The 6,000-nt window shown below is 49.2% G+C and overlaps 1 protein-coding gene across 5 annotated transcripts in view; it reads right to left on the minus strand.

Annotated features, from left to right (window-relative positions):
* The window catches only part of Cnot1 (CCR4-NOT transcription complex subunit 1), an 88,645-nt gene extending 84,825 nt beyond the window's left edge, over positions 1-3,820 (minus strand). For 2 of the 5 annotated variants that reach the window (XM_028888653.2, XM_028888651.2), the window contains exon 1: positions 3,004-3,115. The gene's annotated coding sequence lies outside the window, so the exon portion shown is untranslated. Of the gene's footprint in view, positions 1-3,003 lie in introns of all 5 variants that reach the window. The other 3 variants (XM_037206163.1, XM_028888647.2, XM_028888649.2) reach the window with 2 other exon arrangements.
* Positions 3,821-6,000: the final 2,180 nt, after the last annotated feature.

The following is a 6,000-nucleotide window of genomic DNA, read 5'->3' on the forward strand; positions in this document are numbered from 1 at the left end:
CTACCAAGTGAGTTCCAGGAAAGGCGCAAAGCTACACAGAGAAACCCTGTCTCGAAAAACCAAATATATATATATATATATATACACCAAACAGAAGTGATGGCATACAGCTGTAATTTCAGCATCTGGGAAGATGGGGCAGGAGATTGACAAGTCCAAGACTAGCCTGTGCTCCATAATGAGTCCTTGTCACAAAAAAGCAAAGGGGCAAGTCGTGTATCTCAGGGGTAGAGCATCTGCCCAGCATATGTTAAGGTCTTGTGTCCAAGCCCCAACACCACATACACAGTGAGTGAGTGACACCAAACAAAGCACTTCAAAAAGGCAGGTACTATTTTTGTTAACTCAAAAAGTGTCAAGTGGCAGCAAGTGCAATACATCAGTTGATAAAGGCACCTGCCACCATGCCTGACAACCTGCACTCACTCTCCCCCTGGGACTCCAACAGTAAAGAGACAACTCTTGAAAGTTGTCCTCTAATCTTTAGGAGTACTGTGGCATGCACTCACTCCCACAAATAGACACTCACACAATAAAGGAATTATTTTCTAAAGAAACACAACATGACTAGGTTACATGGTGATGAATCTATGATTACCTATAATTGAACAGTAGGAGGATTCTGAACTGAACTACAACAGCAAACTCTGACTCCAAACAAACAAGATGCTGGAGATGGCTCAGCGAATCAAGAGAACACTTGCTGCTCTTTGCAGAGGTCCTGGTACGGTGGCTCAAACCACACATAACCCAGTTCCAAGGGATCCAACGCCCTCTTCTGACACCAGGCACACACATGATGCACATACATATGAACAAAACATATGCAAAAGTAAATCTGAAATAACTTTTTAAATCAACAATAAGAAAAAAATAAAGCCAACTTCTACGATTACACTCCTAAGGGCCTCAAGATGGCTCAGCAGGTCACACAAGCCTGAGGACCTGAGTTCCATCCTTGAAATTCACATAAAAGTGAGAATACTGACTCTTCACAGGGTTTCTCTATGTAACCCTCACTGTCCTGGAAATGGCTCTGTAGACCAGGCTGCCTGGTCTGGGATTTAAACTTTTTCTCTGACCTTCACACATGAGCTGTCTCAAACAAGAATTCAAAAATCACTCATATACACACATACATATTTTTAAATCTTGGGCTAAAAAACAAACAAAAACTTTCAGGTATTCATTAGAGGTGCCCACCCTCTTTGGTTCTCCCCCCTGGTTTTTGTTGTTGTTTTTTGAGAAAGGTTTTTGATATGTAGCCTTGGCTGTTGACAAAAGAAATCGCTGAGCTCCTCATGCCTGACTCTGTAGTACTGGGATTACAGGCAGCCAGTACCACCACACCCGCCTAAAGGTCAGAATTTTTCTTTTTTTTCTTTTTTTTTTTTGCCTCACTTCTAGACTTACTTGCACTAAATACCCAGGACCAGGTGAAAATGAAACAAATTTCCAAGAAAGTCACTCTCCCTACAAAAAGAACCTTACTAACACACATGAATTCACGTGAAGGCACTGCTTGCTACTCGGAAGTCCAGCACCATCAGTCCACTTTCCTGCCAACAAGATAATGATCTGTGGTGTCCTCACGCATCACTTTAACGGATACCATTTATACCTCCGCCATTTTCACACATGCATCCCTACTCCTTTTCAAAGGAGGTCATGAGGAAATGTTTGGTATTTTTTTATTAAGAGGGGTACATTTATTCACTTCATTATTGACTGTTTTTTAAAAAGTCTCCACTGTAATCACAGGGGGGTTAATGCAACAAAACATGTAGGGAAACTCAAGTACTGTTGCTCGAGTTTTGAAGGGAAAAAAAAAAACTGGGCTTTTTACTCAAGTCCCAAAGAAAGGAGACATCCGGGGCTAGAGCTCAGTAGTACAAGGCTTGCTTGGATTATTAAATGCTCAAGGAAGGAGGGAGTGTGACATTCGATGGGACGACTTCAGAGGGATGTTTACCTCTCGTAAAGTCTTATTTTACATACACACTTTCAAAAGCACTCTTTAAACCCACGAAGCACACTCCTGCAAGTAACGTCTGTGAGCACAGGTGGGTGAAGCCTCAGAGCCGGTGGCATGGCCAAAAGATCATTTGCTCAGCCTCAGGTTTTTAAATCTCTCCAAGACCTGCACCAACTTAAAGACCTACAAGTGTTCGGCTCACTAGTGGGCACTTGCCGGGGGTTAGGGGTTGGGGGGGGGGGGGGCAGGACAGGCAGGACCGCCACTACCCGACCCCACAGGTAACGAAGTGACTAAGTGGGGACCGACCGACTTGGGCGAAAGTGCGAGCGCCGGGGCGCGCGAGTGGAACAAAAAAAAAAAAACCTGTGGCGAGAAGTAACACGGAAGTGCTCGCTCCCGCCCGCCCGCCCCTCCCACCGCCAGGCATCCGCCAGCGGGGGGCTTGACAACGTGCTGGGGGGGCGGAGGAGGGGACGGAGTCCCCCGGAACGCGCTGGAGTCGGCAACAACTCCAAGCCGTCCCCGCCCGCCGGGGGGACCTAGGCCGCGGGCGCCTCTGCCCGCCGCCCGCCCCCAGGCCGGGAGCCCGGGAGCAAGGGGGGCAGGCAGTTGAGGAGCTCGTGCGCTCGGAGGAGGACGCGGGCTGCGCGCGGGGAGGCGGCGGCGAGGGCCTGGGACCCGAACTGCCGCCTCCGCCGCCGCCGCCATCCTCGAAGCCTCCAGGCCCCGGGGCCGAGCCGCTCCGGGGCTCCCCCGCGCCCGGCGCTCCGCTCGCTCCGCTCCCAGGAACCTCCACGCCGGGCTCCCCCTCTGGGAGCAGAGCCTCCGCGAGCGGCCCGACGCCGTCCCCTCCCGCCGCTCGCCCCACGGCTCCGTCCAGGCTGCCCCCTCGGTCCCGACGCTCCGGGCAAAGGCTTCCAATGGTCCGGGTCCACCCCCGGCACCGCTCTCCCCCCCCCCGCCGCACCCGCGTCCCGGGATGGACACCGCCAGCCCCCGCCACTCCCTGCTCCGGCCCGCCTCACCTCGGGCGGCTCCGGCAGCGCTGGACACAGGAAACTCCTGGGTCCTCGACTCCGGCTCTCCTCGACCCCCCTCTTCGGTTAACTCCGCTTGTTTCTCGACAAAATGGCGCCCGAGGTCGCGCGCTCACGTCGCGGCCTTTCCCCTCCCCGTTCCCATTTCTTCATTCGCTGCCCGCCGATGGAGGGACGGCCCTAGCGCCAGCCAATGGCCGCGGGCCGGCCGCAAATGCTGCCCAATCGCTGGCAGGGACCCGCGGATTTAAACCAATCACACACCATCACTCGCAGAAGTGGAGGAAGACACCAGGCTCCTGCTAGCAACTACCAATCCAGACTCCGATTTCGCGGGCTTAGGCCAATTGCCGCTCACTAGGGACCTGAGGGACGGGGGTCCGAGCCCCAGCGCCTGCGCACCAAGTGGGAGCCAATGAGTAGACACTGAGAACTTCGATTTGGGGCTCCCAACATCTGCCTCCGTGGTGTTCGACCTATGGGGGACTGGCTGGTCACTGCATCCGAGGAACAATACATACGGAAGGAAGCCCGCAACGTGCTGCCACCCTGAGCACAAACTACACTAACTTAAAGACAGGGTGATGCAGCCTTCATTCTACTTTCCTTCGTCTTTCGAAATGCCGCGGTCCGAGAGGCTGCGCGGGTTCTCAGCGGAAGCATTGTCCACCCTGGGGTCTCTTTAGCAAGGAGCATCAGCCATCAGAAAACACCAGACACGGGCCAAAGTTGAGGGTCTTTGCATCCTGGGTTTTGTAGTCGCTCGCCCCGCCCATTCCTGTCGCAAAAGCAACGTGATTGTATTCATCCCTGTCTGCGCCCAGAGGAGGAGCAATGCATGCTGGAAAATGTAGTCTCCCAGATGCCCACCTAGTCCTATCTCTTTTCTATTAAAGTTTTCCTGTACCGTCTGTTGAAGCAGGGATGCTTCACAGAGATACAGAAACTGAAATTCTCCTCCTGTCCCTGGATATGCTCAAGGATGCTAATGCCCTTTGCTTCTTGGATAAAAGAGTGTTATCCATAGTGTTCTCCTATCTTGTAGGGTTTGGGTTTGGTTTGGTTTGGATTTTGAGAAAAGGTCTCATTCAGTTAGCCCAACTGTAGTCCAAACTGGCCTGGAACACACAATGTAGCATAAATTAACCTTAAGCTCCTTGCAATCTTCCCAACTACTGAGATGATAATAGCCATGAGCTCTCACACCAGGACTATTTGAACTTTAAAGAGATTTGTTAAAGACTGTATTTTATTTTGTGTGTATGGGTGTTTGCCTGCCTGTAAATCTGTGCACCACGTGTGTAGAGTGTCCTCAGAGGTCAGAGAGGGTGTCGGATCCTCTGGAAGTGGAATTACAGACAGTTGTGAGCCACCGTGTGGGTGCTGAGAATCAAACCTGGGTCCTCTGAAAGAGCAGTCAAATGCTTGCAATCTCTGAGCCATCTTTCCAGCCCCTTGATTTAAAAAAATGAGTCTTTGCCTGCATATATGTATATATGTTCCCCATGTGGGTGTGTGCCTGGTACCCAGGAAGGCATTGGATCCCCTGGGACTGGGATGAGAGCTATAGCTGTAAGATTGGATGATGCCTTGAGTGCTAGGAACCCATCTCTGCTCCTCCGCAAAAGCAGCAAGTGCTCGAACATTGAGCCATCTCTCCAGCCCCCATTTTGAACTCTTTATCCATGTTTTATTTGTGTGATTTAACAGTTTGGGGATTGTTTTGTTTTGTTTTCTTTTGTTGTTTGTTAAAGAAAAAGAGGGACAATAATGAACATAATGGTATACAAGGAGGCTGAAGGTCAAGAGACCCGGGCCATGCTGAATTACATAGTGAAAACCTGTTGTGGAGGGGAAATGTGGGGGGGGATGGGGGGGAGCCATACAAATTAACTACCTACGGTCAACTTGGTAATTCTACAACCAGTTTTAGTTTCTAGCATAGATTCCCCGCAAACTGAAGGTAAGTTGAAATAAATCTGAATTGCTTTTCCCTGCCTCAGCCTGCCTTTGCCAAGATGATGATTTGCTGATTTAAACTGAAGTTCCTACAAAAGACGCTTAAGCCCACTGCCTGTCTCTCCCCTTAAAATCTGACAGCCATGGAGACTGAGCCAAGATTTCCATGATACCCTGAAAATCAGAGTCCCTTGACTGTATGTCTAAGCTGGGTAGCTCCTGTCTTTAGTAGAAAGCCGAGAAGAACTTCATAAAGCATCTATTAAGTGTTGCCTTCTAACTCAGCAATTACGAATGCTTGCTTTCAAATGTATTTAAGATGTCTTAACTAGCAGATGAACTCACCTGGCCTCTTCTCAGCCTTCTTCCCATCCTTCCTGCTCCAATTGCTATACACCCCAGGCTATGGAGGAATTTTGCAAAACTTTCACAACATATCCTGGAGATAAAGTAAAATACAACAGAAAAAATTTGTGTTAAAAATAAAATACACAAAAAAAATTAATTCCAGCACTCCAGAGGCAGAGGCAGGCAGAACTCTGTGTTCAAGGCCAGCCTGTTCTACAGAGCGAGATCCAGGACAACCAAGGCTACACAGAGAAACCCTGTCTCAAAAAAAAAAAAAACAAAACAAAAAAACCTGTTTTTTAAAATCCTGAAGAGAAAAAATCTGTGTCAGCAAACTTTTGTTGTTTTATGGGTTTGAAAGGGTGGAAAACAAAACACAATATGACAAAGAATTTTTATATCTGTGCAAACTGTAAAAAAAAATAATTGGAGGTACTTTGAAGAAAGCAGAGCAGAAATCAGTGGCCTTGTTTCTCTGTGATGGTATTTTCGGTCCCATTTTTTTTCCATATAATTGAGTAACTTCAAGTTCTGGCAGTTTTGACCACCTCTGGACTCTTCCCTATCTAAAGTTTCGACTTACTGGGCCAAAGGATGTCCAAGAAACACACTGCAAAATCCCCCCTGAGAGCATAGAGGGCGAGGGACTCATAAGCTCCTACCCTTGCTTGGGGAGCT

The sequence above is a fragment of the Peromyscus leucopus genome, chromosome 5 (genome assembly GCF_004664715.2).
Source record: "Peromyscus leucopus breed LL Stock chromosome 5, UCI_PerLeu_2.1, whole genome shotgun sequence".
NCBI lineage: Eukaryota > Metazoa > Chordata > Mammalia > Rodentia > Cricetidae > Peromyscus > Peromyscus leucopus.